This window comes from Procambarus clarkii, chromosome 16 (assembly GCF_040958095.1).
Source record: "Procambarus clarkii isolate CNS0578487 chromosome 16, FALCON_Pclarkii_2.0, whole genome shotgun sequence".
Taxonomy (NCBI): Eukaryota; Metazoa; Arthropoda; class Malacostraca; order Decapoda; family Cambaridae; genus Procambarus; species Procambarus clarkii.
The window spans coordinates 5,531,066-5,548,616 of NC_091165.1; the positions used below are offsets into that span (position 1 = coordinate 5,531,066).

At 49.5% G+C, this 17,551-nt stretch overlaps 1 protein-coding gene across 5 annotated transcripts in view; it reads left to right on the plus strand.

Moving 5' to 3' along the window:
- LOC123760097 (uncharacterized) overlaps nt 1-17,551 on the plus strand; it is a 208,150-nt gene that overhangs the window by 86,425 nt on the left and 104,174 nt on the right. The window contains exon 1 of one of the 5 annotated variants that reach the window (XM_069325718.1): nt 4,838-4,857. The exons of 3 other annotated variants lie outside the window; for them this stretch is intronic. The gene's annotated coding sequence lies outside the window, so the exon portion shown is untranslated. Of the gene's footprint in view, nt 1-4,837; nt 4,858-17,551 lie in introns of those variants that run through there. One more of the 5 variants, XM_069325721.1, reaches the window with a different exon arrangement.

The window sequence follows — 17,551 nt, forward strand, 5'->3', positions numbered from 1 at the left end:
TATTATGTTGTTAGATTGTTGGTTTGTTGACGCTGGATTTTGTTGGAAAAGCACCGGTCCAGTAAGCAATTTGCCTCCAGCAGATGACAACAAATTCATTCCGTGTTGTCTGGTGCATCCAGTTATAAATTTGTAATAATGATCCGCGCCTATAAGTATTCCAACATCAGTGAGGCAGTCAGAATATATTTTGTAATCTGCTAGCCTCATGCGGTTTCGTCTAAGATGTTTCGCAGTGCGAGCTAATCCTGTGACCTGCAGGTCTGTAGGAAGTTTATCTACTACTACCACTTGTATTGGACTAGTGGAAGATCCAAGTCTCACTAATACCTTAACTACTTGGTATTCACGAGGTCCACTATTAGTCAAGAAACCAGAAATATTTAACCTCACACTTTTGGCAGGTTTTAATTTTAACTGTTCTACTAACTGTTGTGTAATGAAGATTTTCTGTGATCCTTGATCAAAAAGACCTCTAGTGTTAACTCTAGATTTCCTGTTTATTAGTCTAAGTTGAGCTGTAGGCAGAGTGGTATTATTGTCCGACTCAGTAGCAAGAACATTTATTTCTTGATGCACTTTGCAATATTGCACTGTGGTTGAATTCGTGGAATTCTCCCCAGTGGTCATGGATTGAGTAGAAGTTTTTCTACATAAGGCGTAGTGATGTACACCTTGGTTGCATCTATTGCAGGAACGTAGCTGCACTACACATTTTTCGGGATCATGAGAGCCCATGCACTTGGTGCACTTGTGTATTTCTTGCAACCTTTTAATCCTAGCATTATAAGTAGGATAGACAGAGCATTGGTAGGTGGCATGTCCTTGATTACAAAACAGACACCTTCTTTCCTTGGTTGACTTGGTCTCTTTAGTAGACAAGTCATTGGTCATCTCAGAAGGAGACACCGAATAAGTACCTACATTACCACTTCTTTTTCCAGTGGATGGAGTAGTCTTAGATTTATATTTATTAGACTTATTCAAAGTCTGTTTGGGTTTGACTGAAGTGTCAGTATTAGTTGGTTTAGACTCAGGTTTAATTTTATCATGGGTCTTCAACCTGTTAACCGTTATTCTCAGTCCCTCGAATATTTGGTCAAGAGTGAGAAACTCGGTTTTATAATGTGAGCAGAGCTCTGTTAAGACATTTCGAGGTAATTTCCTCTGCAAAAGTAACTTGATTGACCATTCTGATGCTGGTATATCAACTTTAGTACCTAAGGCCTTTACTAGAGACTCTACTTCTAGTCTGAAGCTTTGAAGTGACTCTGGTCTACTATTTGGTGCATTCAGATCTAGTAATTGGTAATAAAGGTTAGCTATACTCAACTCTTTGTTGCAATAGTTCAACTTCAACAGTTTTATAGCTTCCTCATAATTACTCTCATCGAGAGTTAGGTTATGTATGACCTTTTTAGCCTCTCCTTTGAGAAGACTAAGCAGGTATGAGAATTTAGAAACCTTGTCATGAGACGATTTCTTATGTATATGAACTTCAAACGAAGTCCAAAAATTGTCCCAATTTTCTGTATCTAATCCTGTAAATGTAGGTAAGTCTAAAGTAGGTAAACGAATCTCTGGTAGTTGGTTACTAAATTGAGACATTGTATTATTTGTATTGGATTTGGATTGTTTTGCTAGATTAGATAGCATGTAAAGTTTAAATTGAGTCTCATCTTCATACTGGGAGATATCGTCTACAATTTGACCTACTTCATCAGGATCAGTTTCTATGGTATTCAGTAGAGTAATATAAGACTGACTTGTAGACCTAACTTGATCAAATTTCAGATCAGCTACTCTTACTGATGTCTCTAAGTGATAAGAGTCAATGGGAGTTTCTTTAGATAAGCCCTCGGCCTTGTTAATTAGTCTGGTTAAATGACCTTTAAGGCCAATATAGGTTCTCCTTAATTGCTCAGGAGTAGCCATGTTGGGCTTGGGTCCAAACTTCATGGGGTTAGTATATGTATTACTAATGAAGCTTGGGTACTTGCTCATTAGTGGACAAGTAACATTAAATGTAGCCTAATTTAATGTGGCTAATTTATACTCTACCTCACTTGAGGTTAAATGTACCTACCTAACAACAAGTAGCTAGATATTTTGTGCATTGTCTGAACTTCACCATTAGCTTTCGTCCGGTTAGCTCTTCCATATCACCATTAGATGTAATGGTGATCATCCAGCAATACACAAAATAGATACACACAAAATAATGAGTACAAGATGAAATATTATAGAGACACTCCAATCAGAGTTATCTCAAAGTTTAAATCCCACCCTGGATAGGGTCAGCACAAATGGTATAATACATACACTACTGACTAGCTTAAGTCTAGTCGTGATAATTCTTACCTAAGAACTATAAATTTATTTAGTCTGGGCTTGTACCAAATTCAGCACAATCTCAGCCTAAATTCTACCTAATAAGATTGGTAAAGATTATTGTGGTGCAGTAAGGTGAATATAATTGTGCTGTATTTTTGGGTTTTTTGTTTTTATAGTTTATAAGTGTGCACTTGCACACACAAGTGAAAACAATTATGTACAGTTAAGTTTGGCTTGCTAGCCACAGCCGTTTGTGATAATTGATTGTGTTGATCAATTTGTCAACCACATGCAACCTAGACTCACCTGACAGGTGTACACCATCTCTGGCCAGGGTCTGTCTATATGGTCTGGCTGTAAATTGGATATAAGTGGCATCCAATCTCACTCGTTTTTTCAGCCTGAAATTTATGCCCTTAGCAGCTCTCTGGTAGTATTCTGGTGTTACTCCCCAACGATTATCTTGACTTGGTTGGCGAGGTTCCACTAACGTGAATACTACCGAATTACTGACGAGCTTGAAAGAAGAAATTATGGCTTTAAGGTGCTTGATCACCTCAGCTGGATGACGAGTAGGATGGATGTCATTACCACCTAAGTATATAATGGTTAGATGGTGAGGCTACTCTAACGCAGGTGTTAGTGTGGAATTGTTATAAAAGTTATGAGCTGTTGCTCCTGGTGACCTAAAGATTCTTACTTCAGTATGAGGTATAGGTCTAAGTGTTTTGGGTAATTGACTGTGTCCCACGAGTACTACCTTATACATGAGGTGAAAGTAGCAATGAATTGGTGTGACTTAGACTAACTTATGTGTTACGCTGTTGGTAGACACTATTAATTAAATGGTTAGTCTAGACTACATCACACAGGGATTAGTTATTACTAATTAGTATTTATAATTATAATTTATGTTTATCCGGTTCGATAAGGACCATAATGTTGGACATTTGGGGCTTGACTCTATTTATTTAATTAATAATGTAATGAATTCAATTATGAAGGACCACCCGCTTTTATAGTAAAGAGGGAAACTAATAAAATGTGATCATTAGAAAATTCCTAGAGGAACCAGTAACTATGGATAAATACTAGAGAATATAATCACTTATATAATTAATGGGCTGTATATAATTTAACTGAATCAAAGCCTCAAACACCTACATTGGGGGGGGTATTACTAGAACTTCATATATGTCTAGGAACTAGTGTGGTTCGTACACCTGTTCATTATGTAATAACCTAATCCTATGACCAATTATAGAATCAATAAAAATGTCACCAATAAGAACATAGATTATGAATATCAGAAATTAAAGATTATAATAAACATGTGTTAAATCCAGTGAACAGTGATCTATGGTAATAATTAATCACAGATAATTTAATTAATGGAATACGGAAAAGGGTCTTAGCTTGAAGACGTTTTCCAAGACATCAGTCATGAATCATCCTAGGAATCTCCTGAACTCATCATGGAACACTGGGAGATGATTAACACGGGAACGTAACAGCTCGGGGAAGTCTTCAACACGCAAGCTGTAAATCAAGATATATTACGTAGCAACATATTAGGCTGCTAAATATCTATATTCAAGAAATTTAAAATGGAGAGTGGAAACAGATACTAACATATATTTTATTTTAGTCGCTCGGCGTGACGACAAGCTACCCTGCTATAACCTATCTCTAATGATGCATCAAAAGGGAATAAAGGTACTTAGCTAATAGGGCACTGTGTAAGTTGAGGCTTGCCGAAGCTCGCGTCCTAGGTTCTTGCGTCGTAATAACGAACACGTGGCGTTGAGCCTAGCCTAGATGTCGACGCGCTTCTCTGGCCGGTCACGTTGGGCTACACGGAACAAATTAACAGGTTCCGGGCTGAATGTCAAGTTAATTCTCGTTGACGATTCACCACGATGTATCCTGTGACACTGACACCAGCTAAGTTGCACAATTCTGCAACTATTCTTCACACCGCACAGTAGCGACTTTCCTCCCTCGTGGACGCCTACACACGCTCTCGGTGGCGTCTCCTCTGCCCCCCCGCTCCGCGTCCCACATTTGATACACAAATTATTTACTACGAATATCATTTCTCTCAGTTGCGACTGAAATGCTTGGATAATGACGGGTTTATTATTCAGAGGAGTTAAATATTATTATTTGCTCGTTTTACGATGGTAAACGAGCAATGGAGATGAATTTAATTCTCACCCTGGCATTCACGCGTCACGTTAAATTTATTTCCAGATAACAGTTGTAACTAGAAACGCTCTGTTACGAACCCGGATCCAGCGTCCGAGCACGGAGCAGTAACGACCACGCCATCTGTGGGTCAGCTCCCGAAACCCCCGCCAAACGGACGACGACACCTGGTGAGGACAAGGTGTACCAGCCACAAGGGCCAGTTTCCAGTCCTGTGCAGCTCACAACACAGCCGCTCCTGACCTCTGGTGAGGTGGTGCTCCGACGACAGCGCCATCTATGGACTGGATACGTCAGGTGTTTGTACCCGAGCCCGTAAGTGAGGTGTTTTAGTGTCCCAGTTATTGATGACGTGTCTGCTTACAGAGTCGACCTGGGACTGAGGGTGAGTCAGTCTACCCGAGGCAGCCAGTCTCCATACCTTGAACTTTGCTGCAGCTGTTGTGACGTCGTCCTCCCGGAAGAACACTGTGGTGTGTTAGCCTGCCAGAGGAGTGGCAGTAAAAGGATTTACCCGGGACCGACTGTTGGAGACGATCATCCACTGAGGTACTGGAGACAGGAGAGTGATTTGTGGTGTCACACGAGGCTCCTGTCTAGGGCGTTCCCCTTTTATCGTTCGTGGAGTGGCCGGACCAGCCTTGTTGGCTCAGAACCTGCCAGCAGACCAGCTGGACGTGTGGTTGACGGCCTCCACGGCGGTGCCCCCAGTGGACCTGTGTTTTGGCTGACCTGTGGCCAGGGTAGGCTCAACTTCTTTGGAGAATTCGTTGTGTGGCCACGAAGAAAGCACCGAGGACTCAGCACCTAGCTTCTGGATCCAGAGTCTTCAGCAGAAGACTAATTTTGTGAATAATCCCTTTGCCTAGTGTTAATACCCCTCCCCCTTGTGCACTCTTTTATTATATATATTTAATCGGTGATGGTGTTAATTATAATATTAAGTTCTTAACTTTCTTTCCCTACTCCCTTTAAGTTACTTGCGTCACGGATCTCATCCCTTGATAGCCACTACTGGCTTGGGAACGGATATAAATATCTTCCTCTAACAACATCAGAGTAAGGACCCCGTTGCGTCCCGAGAGGGCCCTCAGAACACTGTTGTTTTAGAGAATCAAACTCAATTCTCTGACACACTGGATATAGATGTGTTTATTTTGGTGGAATCTGACGCAATACTGGCGTCTGGTGACGTAAGAATTCTAACATTATTGTACAGATACAATTATTAGTACATGTGAACTCTATGGTTGGTTAATTTTAGTTACTACAGTGATTAGTAGATTTAGTAATAATTAAAAATAATACAACAGTGTTCTATTAGTGTTGGAAATTTCCAACAGGGGGTAGTGGTGGTGTTAGGAGAGGATGTGGTGTTGGGAAAGTGGTGGTGTTGGGAGCGGTTGTGGTGTTGGAGGGTGGTGGAGGTGTTGGGACTGGTTGTGGTCTTGGGAGTGGTTGTGGTGTTGGGGGGTGGTGGAGGTGTTGGGAGTGGTAGTGGTGTTGGGGGGTGGAGGTGGTGTTGGGAGTGGTGGTGGTGTTGAGAGTGGTTGTGGTGTTCGGGATGGAGGTGGAGTTGGGAGTGATGGTGGTTTTAAGAGTGGAGGTGGTGTTAGGAGTGGTTGTGGTGTTGGGGGTGGTTGTTGTGTTGGGGGTGGTGGTGGTGTTTGGAGTGGTTGTGGTGTTGGGAATGGTGGTGGTGTTGGGAGTGGTTGTGGTGTTGAGAGAGGTTGTGGTGTTGGGAGTGGTTGTGGTGTTGGGAGTGGTTATGGTGTTGGGGGTGGTGGTAGTGTTGGGAGAGGTGTTGGTGTTGGGAGTGGTGTTGGTGTTGGGAGTTGTGATGGAGTTGGGAGAGATTGTGTTCTTGGAAGTGGTGGTGGTGTTGGGAGTGGTTTCGGTGTTGGGAGTGGTTGTGGTGTTGGGAGTGGTTGTGGTGTTGGGGGTAGTGGTGGTGTTAGGAGTGGTTGTGGTGTTGGGAGTGGTTGTTGTGTTGGGGGTGGAGGTGGTGTTGGGAGTGGTTGTGGTCTTGGGAACGGTTGTAGTGTTGGGGGGTGGTGGTGGTGTTGGGATTGTTTGTGGTGTTGGGGGGGTGGTGGTGGATTTAGCAGTGGTGGTGGTGTTGAGAGTGGTTGTGGTGTTGGGGGTGGTGGTGATGGTGTTGGGAGTGGTTGTGGTTTTGGGAGTGGTGGTGGTGTTAGGAGTGGTTGTGGTGTTGGGAGTGGTTGTTGTGTTGGGGGTGGAGGTGGTGTTGGGAGTGGTTGTGGTGTTGGGAGTGTTTGTGATGTTGGGAGTGGTTATGGTGTTGGGGGTGGTGGTGGTGTTGGGAGTAGTGGTGGTGTTTGAAGTCTGGTGGTGTTGGGAGTGGTTGTGTTGTTGTGAGTGGTTGTGGTACTTTGAGTAGTGGTGGTGTTAGGAGTGGTTGTGGTGTTGGGAGTGGTTGTGGTGTTGGGGGTGGTTTTGTGTTGGGAGTGGTTGTCGTGTTGGGAGTGGTTGGGGCTTCGGGGGGATGGTGGTGAGGTTGGGAGTAGTAGTGGTGTTGGGAGTGGTTGTGGTGTTAGGAATGTTTGTGGTGTTGGGAGGTGGTGGTGGTGTAGAAAGTGGTTGTGGTGTTCGGAGGTGGTGGTTGTGTTGGGAGTGGTTGTGGTGTTGGGAGTGGTGGTGGTGTTAGTGGTGGTGGTAGTGTTGGGAGTGGTTGTGGTGTTGGGAGTGGTTGTGGTCTTGGGAGTAGTTGTGGTGCTGGGGGGTGGTGGTGGTGTTAGGAGTGTTTGTGGTGTTGGGGGGGTGGTGGTGGATTTGGCAGTGGTGGTAGTGTTGAGAGTGGTTATGGTGTTGGGGGTGGTGGTGGTGGTGTTGGGAGTGGTTGTGGTTTTGGGAGTGGTGGTGGTGTTAGGAGTGGTTGTGGTGTTGGGAGTGGTGGTGGTGTTGAGAGTGTTTGTGATGTTGGGAGTGGTGGTGGTGTTGGAAGTGGTCGTGGTGTTGGGAGTGGTTATGGTGTTGGGGGTGGTGGTGTTGTTGGGAGTGGTGTTGGTATTGGGAGTGGTTGTGGTTTTGGGGGTGATGTTGGTGTTGGGAGTGGTTGTTGTGTTGGGAGTGGTTGAGTTGTTGGGAGTTGTTGTTGTGTTGGGAGTGATTGTGGTGTTGGGAGTGGTTGTGGTGTTGGGGTGGTGTTGAGTGGTGGTGGTGTTGTGAGTGTTGGTGGTGTTGTGAGTGGTGGTGGTGTTGAGAGTGGTGGTGGTGTTGGGAATGGTTGTGGTGTTGGGAGTGGTTGTGGTGTTGGGAGTGGTAGTGGTGCTGGGAGTGGTTGTGGTGTTGAGAGTGGTTGTGGTGTTGGTTGTAGTTGTGGTGTTTGACCTTGTGGTGGTGTTGTGAGTGGTGGTGGTGTTGGGAGTGGTGGTGGTCTTGGGAGTGGTTTGTGGTGTTGGGAGTGATTGTGGTGTTGGGAGTTGTTATGGTGTTGGGGCTGGTCGTGGTGTTGGGTGTCATGGTGATGTTGGGAGTGATGGTGGTGATGGGGGTGGTGGTGATGTTGGGGGATGGTGGTGGTGTTGGGAGTGGTGGTGGTGTTGGGAGTGGTTGTGATGTTGGGTATGGCGGTGGTGGTCTTGGGGGATTGTGGTGGTGTTGGGAGTGGTTGCGGTGTTGGGGGTGGTGGTGGTAGTGTTGGGGAATTGTGGTGGTGTTGGGAGTGGTTGTGGTGTTTGGGGGAGGTGGAGGTGGTGGTGTTGGGACTGTTTGTGATGTTGGGAGTGGTTGTGGTGTTAGGGGTTGGTGGTAGTGTTGGGAGTAGTTGTGGTGTTGATAGGTGGTGGTGGTGTTGGGAATAGTTGTTGTGTTGGAAATGATTGTGGTGTTAGGAGTGGTTGTGGTGTCCGGGGGTGGTGGTTCTGTTGGGGATAGGAGTGGTTGTGGTGTTGGGAGTAGTGGTGGTGTTTGGAGCAGTTGTGGTGTTGGAGGGTGGTGGAGGTGTTGGGACTGGTTGTGGTGTTGGGAGTGGTTGTGGTGTTGGGGGGTGGTGGAGGTGTTGGGAGTGGTAGTGGATTTGGGGGGGGGGGTGGAGGTTGTGTTGGGAGTGGTGGTGGTGTTGAGAGTGGTTGTGGTGTTCGGGTTGGAGGTGGAGTTGGGAGTAGTGGTGGTTTTGAGAGTGGTGGTGGTGTTAGGAGTGGTTGTGGTGTTGGGGGTGGTTGTTGTGTTGGGGGTGGTGGTGGTGTTTGGAGTGGTTGTGGTGTTTGGAATGGTGGTGGTGTTGGGAGTGGTTGTGGTGTTGAGAGAGGTTGTGGTGTTGGTAGTGGTTGTGGTGTTGGGAGTGGTTATGGTGTTGGGGGTGGTGGTAGTGTTGGGAGAGGTGTTGGTGTTGGGAGTGGTGTTGGTGTTGGGAGTGGTGATGGAGTTGGGAGAGATTGTGGTCTTGGAAGTGGTGGTGGTGTTGGGAGTGGTTTCGGTGTTGGGAGTGGTTGTGGTCGTGGGAGTGGTTGTGGTGTTGGGGGGTGGTGGTGGTGTTGGAAGTGGTTGTGGTGTTGGGGTGGTGGTGATGGTGTTGGCAATTCTTGTGGTGTTGGGGGTGGTGGTAGTGTTGGTGTTGGTAGTGGTCATAGAGTTGGGAGGGGTTGTGGTGTTGAGGGTGGTTGTGGTGCTGGGAGTGATTGTGTATTTGAAAGTGGTGGTGGTGTTGGGAGTGGTTGTGGTGTTGGGAGAGGTTGTGGTGCTTGAAGTTGTGGAGGTGTTTGCAGTGATTGTAGTGTTGGGAGTGATTATGGTGTTAGGAGTGGTGGTGGTGTTAGGAGTGGTTATGGTGTTGGGAGTGGTTGTGGTGTTGGGAGTGGTTGTGGGAGTAGTGGTGGTGTTGGGAGTTGTGGTGGTGTTGGGAGTGGTTGTGGTACTTGGATTAGTGGTGGTGCTGGGAGTGGTTGTGGTGTTGGGAGTGGTGGTAGTATTGGAGGGTGGTGGTGGTGTTGGGAGTGGTTGTTGTGTTAGGAATGGTTGAGGTGTTAGGAATGGTTGTGGTGTTGGGAGGTGGTGGTGGTGTTCGGAGGTGGTGGGTTGTTTGGTGTGGTTGTGGTGTTGGGAGTGGTTGTAGTGATGGGGGTGGTGGTGGTGTTGGGAGTGGTTGTTGTGTTGGGGGTGGTGGTTGTGTTGGGAGTGGTTGTGGTGTTTGGAGTGGTGGTGGTGGTAGTGGTGGTGTTTGGGAGTGGTTTTAGGAGTGGTGGTGGTGTTGGGAGTGGTTGTGGTGTTGGGGGGTGGTGGTGGTGTTGAGAGTGGTTGTTGTGTTGGGGGTGGTGGTGTAATTGGGAGTGGTGTTGGTGTTGGAAGTGGTTGTGGTGTTGGGGGTGGTGTTGGTGTTGGGAGTGATTGTGGTGTTGGGAGTGGTTGTGGTGTTCGGGTGGTTGTAGTGTTGGGAGTGGTGGTGGAGTTGGGAGTGGTGATGGTGTTGTGAGTGGTGGTGGTGTTGAGAGTGGTTGTGGTGTTGGGAGTGGTTGTGGAGTTGGGAGTGGTTGTGGTGTGGGAGTGGTTGTGGTGTTGGAGGGTGGTGGTTGTGTTGGGAGTGGTTGTGGAGTTGAGAGTTATGGGGGTGATGTTGGAGGATAGTGGGGGTGTTGTGAGTAGTTGTGGTGTTGGGATTTTTGGTGGTATTGGAAGCGGTTGTGGTGTTGAAGGGTGGTGGTGGTGTTGGGAGTGGTTGTGGTCGTGGGAGTGGTTATGGTGTTGGGGGGTGGTGGTGGTGTTGGAAGCGGTTGTTGTGTTGGGGTGGTATTGATGGTGTTGGCAGTGGTTGTGGTGTTGGGGGTGGTGGTGTTGTTGGGAGTGGTTGTGGTTTTGGGAGTGGTGGTGGGGTGTTAGGAGTGGTTGTGGTGTTGGGAGTGGTTGTTGTGTCGGGGGTGGTGGTGGTGTTGGGAGTGGTTGTGGTGTTGGAAGAGGTTGTGGTGTTGGGAGTGGTTGTGGTATTGGTAGTGGTTGTGATGTTGGGAGTGGTTGTGGTGTTGGGAGTGGATGTGGTGTTGGGAGTGGATGTGGTGTTGGGGGTGGTGGTGGTGGTGTTGGGAGTGGTTGTGATGTTGGGAGTGGTTGTGGTGTTGTGAATGGTTGTGGTGTTGCGGGTGGTTTTGCTGTTGGGAGTAGTTGTCGTGAAAGAAGTGGTTTTGGTGTTGGGAGTGGTTGTGGTGTTGGAGGGAGGTGGTGGTGTTAGGAGTGGTGGTGGTGTTGGGGGTGGTTGAGGTTTTGGGAATGGTTGTGGTGTTAGGAGTGGTTGTAGTGTTGACGAGGGGGGTGGTGGTGTTAGGAGTGGTTGTTGTGTTGGGAGTGGTGGTGGTGTTAGGGTACGTGGTGGTGTTGGGAGTGGTTGTGGTGTTGGGAGTGGTTGTGGTGTTCGGAGTATTTATGGTGTTGGGGGTGGTGGTGTTGTTGGGAGTGGTCGTGGTGTTAGGGGTGGTTGTTGTGTTGGGAGTGATTGTGGTGTTGGGAGTGGTTGTGGTGTTGGGAGGTGTTTTAGTGTTGGGAGTGTTTGTGGTGTTGAAGGGTCGTGGTTGTGTTGGGAGTAGTTGTGGTGTTGATGGGAGGTGGTGGTATTGGGAGTGGTTGTAGTCTTGGGAGTGGTTGTGGTGTTGGGGGGTGGTGGTGGAGTTGGGAGTGGTTGTGGTGATGGGATGGGGGTGATGGTGTTGGGAGCGGTTGTGGATTTGGGAGTTGTTATGGTGTTGGGAGTGGTTGTGGTGTTGGGAGTTGTTATGGTGTTGGGGGTGGTGGTGGTGTTGGGAGTGGTGGTGGTGTTGGGAGTGGTTGTGGTATTGGGAGTAATTGTGGTGTTGGGGGTGGTTTTGGTGTTGTGAGTAGTTGTGGTGTTGGGGGGAGGTGGTGGTGTTGGGAGTGGTTGAGGTTTTGGGAATAGTTGTGGTGTTAGGAGTGGTTGTAGTATTGGGGGTGGTGGTGGTGTTGGGAGTGATTGTGGTGTTGGGAGTGGTTTTGGTGTTCGGGTGGTTGTAGTGTTGGGAGTGGTGGTGGTGTTGGGAGTGGTTTTGGTTTGGGGGGTGGTGGTTGTGTTGGGAGTGGTTGTGGTGTTGGGATTGTTGGTGGTGTTGGGAGTGTTGGTGGTGTTGGGAGCGGTTGTGGTGTTGAAGGGTGGTGGTGGTGTTGGGAGTGGTTGTGGTCATGGGAGTGGTTGTGGTGTTGGGGGGTGGTGGTGGTGTTGGAAGTGGTTATGGTGTTGGGGTGGTGGTGATGGTGTTGACAGTGGTTGTGGTGTTGGGGGTGGTGGTGCTGTTTGGAGTGGTTGTGGTTTCGGGAGTGGTGGTGGTGTTAGGAGTGGTTGTGGTATTGGGAGTGGTTGTTGTATCAGGGGTGGTGGTGGTTTTGGGAGTGGTTGTGGTGTTGGGAGTGGTTGTGGTGTTGGGAGTGGTTGTGGTGTTGGTAGTGGTTGTGGTGTTAGGAGTGGTTGTGGTGTTGGAAGTGGTGGTGGTGTTGGGAGTGGTTATGGTGTTGGGGATGGTGGTGGTGTTGGGAGTGGTGGAGGTATTGGGAGTGGTGGTGGTGTTGGGAGTGGTTGTGGTCTTAGGAGTGGTTGTTGTGTTGTGTGTGGTTGTGATGTTGCGGGGGTTTTGGTGTTGGGAGTATTTGTCGTGTTAGGAGTGGTTTTGGTGTTAGGAGTGGTTGTGGTGTTGTGGGGAGGTGGTGGTGTTAGGAGTGGTGGTGGTGTTGGGGGTGGTGGTGGTGTTGGGAGTGGTTATTGTTTTGGGAGTGGTGGTTGTGTTGGGAGTGTTTGTTGTCTTTGGAGTGGTGGTGGTGTTGGGAGTGGTTGTTGTGTTGGGAGTGGTGGTTGTGTTGGGAGTGTTTGTGGTGTTAGGAGTGGTAGTGGTGGTGTTGGGGGGTAGTAGTGGTGTAGGGACTGGTTGTGGTTTTGGGAGTGGTGTTGGGGTACGAGGTGGTGTTGGGAGTGGTTGTGGTGGTGTTGGCAGTATTGGTGGTGTTGAGAGTGGTTGTAGTGTTAAGGGTGGTGGTTATGTTGGGAGTGGTTGTAGTTTTGGGAGTGGTGGTTGTGCTAGGAGTGATGGTGGTGTTGGGAGTGGTTGTGGTGTTGGGAGTGGTTGTGGTGTTGGTAGTGGTTGTGGTGTTAGGAGTGGTTGTGGTGTTGGAAGTGGTAGTGGTGTTGGGAGTGGTTATGGTGTTGGGGATGGTGGTGGTGTTGGGAGTGGTGGAGGTATTGGGAGTGGTGGTGGTGTTGGGAGTGGTTGTGGTCTTGGGAGTGGTTGTGGTGTTGTGTGTGGTTGTGATGTTGCGGGGGTTTTGGTGTTGGGAGTATTTGTCGTGTTAAGAGTGGTTTTGGTGTTAGGAGTGGTTGTGGTGTTGTGGGGAGGTGGTGGTGTTAGGAGTGGTGGTGGTGTTGGGGGTGGTGGTGGTGTTGGGAGTGGTTATTGTTTTGGGAGTGGTGGTTGTGTTGGGAGTGTTTGTTGTGTTTGGAGTGGTGGTGGTGTTGGGAGTGGTTGTTGTGTTGGGAGTGGTGGTTGTGTTGGGAGTGTTTGTGGTGTTAGGAGTGGTAGTGGTGGTGTTGGGGGGTAGTAGTGGTGTAGGGACTGGTTGTGGTTTTGGGAGTGGTGTTGGGGTACGTGGTGGTGTTGGGAGTGGTTGTGGTGGTGTTGGCAGTATTGGTGGTGTTGAGAGTGGTTGTAGTGTTAAGGGTGGTGGTTATGTTGGGAGTGGTTGTAGTTTTGGGAGTGGTGGTTGTGCGAGGAGTGATGGTGGTGTTTGGAGTGGTTGTGGTGTTGGGAGTGGTTGTGGTGTTGGGAGTTGTTATGGTGCTGGGGGTGGTGGTGTTGTTGGGAATGGTTGTGGTGTTGGGGGTGGTTGTTGTGTTGGGAATGATTGTGGTGTTGGGAGTGGTTGTGGTGTTGGGAGTGGTTGTAGTGTTGGGAGTGGTGGTGGTGTTGGGAGTGGCGATTATGTTGGGAGTGTTTGTTGTGTTGGGAGTGGTGGTGGTGCTGGGAGTGGTTGTGGTGTTGGGGGTGGTTGTTGTGTTGGGAGTGGTTGTGGTGTTGGGGCTGATGGTGGTGTTGTGAGTGGTTGTGGTGTTGGAAGTGGTTGTGGTGTTTGGAGTAGTTGTAGTGGTGGGGGTGGTTGTGGTGTTGGGAGTGGTTGTGGTGTTTGGAGTGGTTATGGTGATGTGGCTGGTGGTGGAGTTGGGTATCATGGTGGTGTTGGGAGTGGTGGTGGTGATGGGGGTGGTGGTGATGTTGGGGGCAGGAGGTGGTGTTGGGAGTTGTGGTGGTGTTGGGAGTGGTTGTGGTGTTGGGAGTGGTTGTGGTGTTGGGAGTGGTTGTGGTGTTAGGAGTGGTTATGGTGTTGGGAGTGGTTGTGGTGTTGGGAGTGGTTGTGGGAGTAGTGGTGGTGTTGGGAGTTGTGGTGGTGTTGGGAGTGGTTGTGGTACTTGGATTAGTGGTGGTGTTGGGAGTGGTTGTAGTGTTGGTTTTGGTGTTGGGAGTGGTGGTAGTGTTGGAGGGTGGTGGTGGTGTTGGGAGAGGTTGTTGTGTTAGGAATGGTTGAGGTGTTAGGAATTGTTGTGGTGTTGGGAGGTGGTGGTGGTGTTCGGAGGTGGTGGGTCGTTTGGTGTGGTTGTGGTGTTGGGAGTGGTTGTAGTGTTGGGGGTGGTGGTGGTGTTGGGAGTGGTTGTTGTGTTGGGGGTGGTGGTTGTGTTGGGAGTGGTTGTGGTGTTTGGAGTGGTGGTGTTTGGGAGTGGTTTTAGGAGTGGTGGTGGTGTTGGGAGTGGTTGTGTTGTTGGGGGGTGGTGTTGGTGTTGAGAGTGGTTGTTGTCTTGGGGGTGGTGGTGTAGTTGGGAGTGGTGTTGGTGTTGGAAGTGGTTGTGGTGTTGGGGGTGGTGTTGGTGTTGGGAGTGATTGTGGTGTTGGGAGTGGTTGTGGTGTTCGGGTGGTTGTAGTGTTGGGAGTGGTGGTGGTGTTGGGAGTGGTGATGGTGTTGTGAGTGGTGGTGGTGTTGAGAGTGGTTGTGGTGTTGGGAGTGGTTGTGGAGTTGGGAGTGGTTGTGGTGTTGGGAGTGGTTGTGGTGTTGGAGGGTGGTGGTTGTGTTGGGAGTGGTTGTGGAGTTGAGAGTTATGGGGGTGATGTTGGAGGGTAGTGGTGGTGTTGTGAGTAGTTGTGGTGTTGGGATTTTTGGTGGTATTGGAAGCGGTTGTGGTGTTGAAGGGTGGTGGGGGTGTTGGGAGTGGTTGTGGTCGTGGGAGTGGTTATGGTGTTGAGGGGTGGTGGTGGTGTTGGAAGTGGTTGTTGTGTTGGGGTGGTAGTGATGGTGTTGGCAGTGGTTGTGGTGTTGGGGGTGGTGGTGTTGTTGGGAGTGGTTGTGGTTTTGGGAGTGGTGGTGGGGTGTTAGGAGTGGTTGTGGTGTTGGGAGTGGTTGTTGTGTCGGGGGTGGTGGTGGTGTTGGGAGTGGTTGTGGTGTTGGAAGAGGTTGTGGTGTTGGGAGTGGTTGTGGTATTGGTAGTGGTTGTGATGATGGGAGTGGTTGTGGTGTTGGGAGTGGATGTGGTGTTGGGGGTGGTGGTGGTGTTGGGAGTGGTTGTGATGTTGGGAGTGGTTGTGGTGTTGGGAATATGTGGTGTTGCGGGTGGTTTTGCTGTTGGGAGTAGTTGTCGTGAAAGAAGTGGTTTTGGTGTTGGGAGTGGTTGTGGTGTTGGAGAGAGGTGGTGGTGTTAGAAGTGGTGGTGGTGTTGGGGGTGGTTGAGGTTTTGGGAATGGTTGTGGTGTTAGGAGTGGTTGTAGTGTTGACGAGGGGGGTGGTGGTGTTAGGAGTGGCTGTTGTGTTGGGAGTGGTGGTGGTGTTGGGGTACGTGGTGGTGTTGGGAGTGGTTGTGGTGTTGGGAGTGGTTGTGGTGTTCGGAGTATTTATGGTGTTGGGGGTGGTGGTGTTGTTGGGAGTGGTTGTGGTGTTAGGGGTGGTTGTTGTGTTGGGAGTGATTGTGGTGTTGGGAGTGGTTGTGGTGTTGGGAGTGGTTGTAGTGTTGGGAGTGTTTGTGGTGTTGAAGGGTCGTGGTTGTGTTGGGAGTAGTTGTGGTGTTGAAGGGAGGTGGTGGTATTGGGAGTGGTTGTAGTCTTGGGAGTGGTTGTGGTGTTGGGGGGTTGTGGTGGAGTTTGGAGTGGTTGTGGTGATGGGATGGGGGTGATGGTGTTGGGAGCGGTTGTGGATTTGGGAGTTGTTATGGTGTTGGGAGTGGTTGTGGTGTTGGGAGTTGTTATGGTGTTGGGGGTGGTGGAGGTATTGGGAGTGGTGGTGGTGTTGGGAGTGGTTGTGGTCTTGGGAGTGGTTGTGGTGTTGTGTGTGGTTGTGATGTTGCGGGGGTTTTGGTGTTGGGAGTATTTGTCGTGTTAGGAGTGGTTTTGGTGTTAGGAGTGGTTGTGGTGTTGTGGGGAGGTGGTGGTGTTAGGAGTGGTGGTGGTGTTGGGGGTGGTGGTGGTGTTGGGAGTGGTTATTGTTTTGGGAGTGGTGGTTGTGTTGGGAGTGTTTGTTGTGTTTGGAGTGGTGGTGGTGTTGGGAGTGGTTGTTGTGTTGGGAGTGGTGGTTGTGTTGGGAGTGTTTGTGGTGTTAGGAGTGGTAGTGGTGGTGTTGGGGGGTAGTAGTGGTCTAGGGACTGGTTGTGGTTTTGGGAGTGGTGTTGGGGTACGTGGTGGTGTTGGGAGTGGTTGTGGTGGTGTTGGCAGTATTGGTGGTGTTGAGAGTGGTTGTAGTGTTAAGGGTGGTGGTTATGTTGGGAGTGGTTGTAGTTTTGGGAGTGGTGGTTGTGCTAGGAGTGATGGTGGTGTTTGGAGTGGTTGTGGTGTTGGGAGTGGTTGTGGTGTTGGGAGTTGTTATGGTGCTGGGGGTGGTGGTGTTGTTGGGAATGGTTGTGGTGTTGGGGGTGGTTGTTGTGTTGGGAATGATTGTGGTGTTGGGAGTGGTTGTGGTGTTGGCAGTGGTTGTAGTGTTGGGAGTGGTGGTGGTGTTGGGAGTGGCGGTTATGTTGGGAGTGTTTGTTGTGTTGGGAGTGGTTGTGGTGTTTGGAGTAGTTGTAGTGGTGGGGGTGGTTGTGGTGTTGGGAGTGGTTGTGGTGTTTGGAGTGGTTATGGTGATGTGGCTGGTGGTGGAGTTGGGTATCATGGTGGTGTTGGGAGTGGTGGTGGTGATGGGGGTGGTGGTGATGTTGGGGGCAGGAGGTGGTGTTGGGAGTTGTGGTGGTGTTGGGAGTGGTTGTGGTGTTGGGAGTGGTTGTGGTGTTGGGAGTGGTTGTGGTGTTAGGAGTGGTTATGGTGTTGGGAGTGGTTGTGGTGTTGGGAGTGGTTGTGGGAGTAGTGGTGGTGTTGGGAGTTGTGGTGGTGTTGGGAGTGGTTGTGGTACTTGGATTAGTGGTGGTGTTGGGAGTGGTTGTGGTGTTGGTTGTGGTGTTGGGAGTGGTGGTAGTGTTAGAGGGTGGTGGTGGTGTTGGGAGTGGTTGTTGTGTTAGGAATGGTTGAGGTGTTAGGAATTGTTGTGGTGTTGGGAGGTGGTGGTGGTGGTCGGAGGTGGTGGGTTGTTTGGTGTGGTTGTGGTGTTGGGAGTGGTTGTAGTGTTGGGGGTGGTGGTGGTGTTGGGAGTGGTTGTTGTGTTGGGGGTGGTGGTTGTGTTGGGAGTGGTTGTGGTGTTTGGAGTGGTGGTGGTGGTAGTGGTGGTGTTTGGGAGTGGTTTTAGGAGTGGTGGTGGTGTTGGGAGTGGTTGTGGTGTTGGGGGGTGGTGTTAGTGTTGAGAGTGGTTGTTGTCTTGGGGGTGGTGGTGTAGTTGGGAGTGGTGTTGGTGTTGGAAGTGGTTGTGGTGTTGGGGGTGGTGTTGGTGTTGGGAGTGATTGTGGTGTTGGGAGTGGTTGTGGTGTTCGGGTGGTTGTAGTGTTGGGAGTGGTGGTGGTGTTGGGAGTGGTGATGGTGTTGTGAGTGGTGGTGGTGTTGAGAGTGGTTGTGGTGTTGGGAGTGGTTGTGGAGTTGGGAGTGGTTGTGGTGTTGGGAGTGGTTGT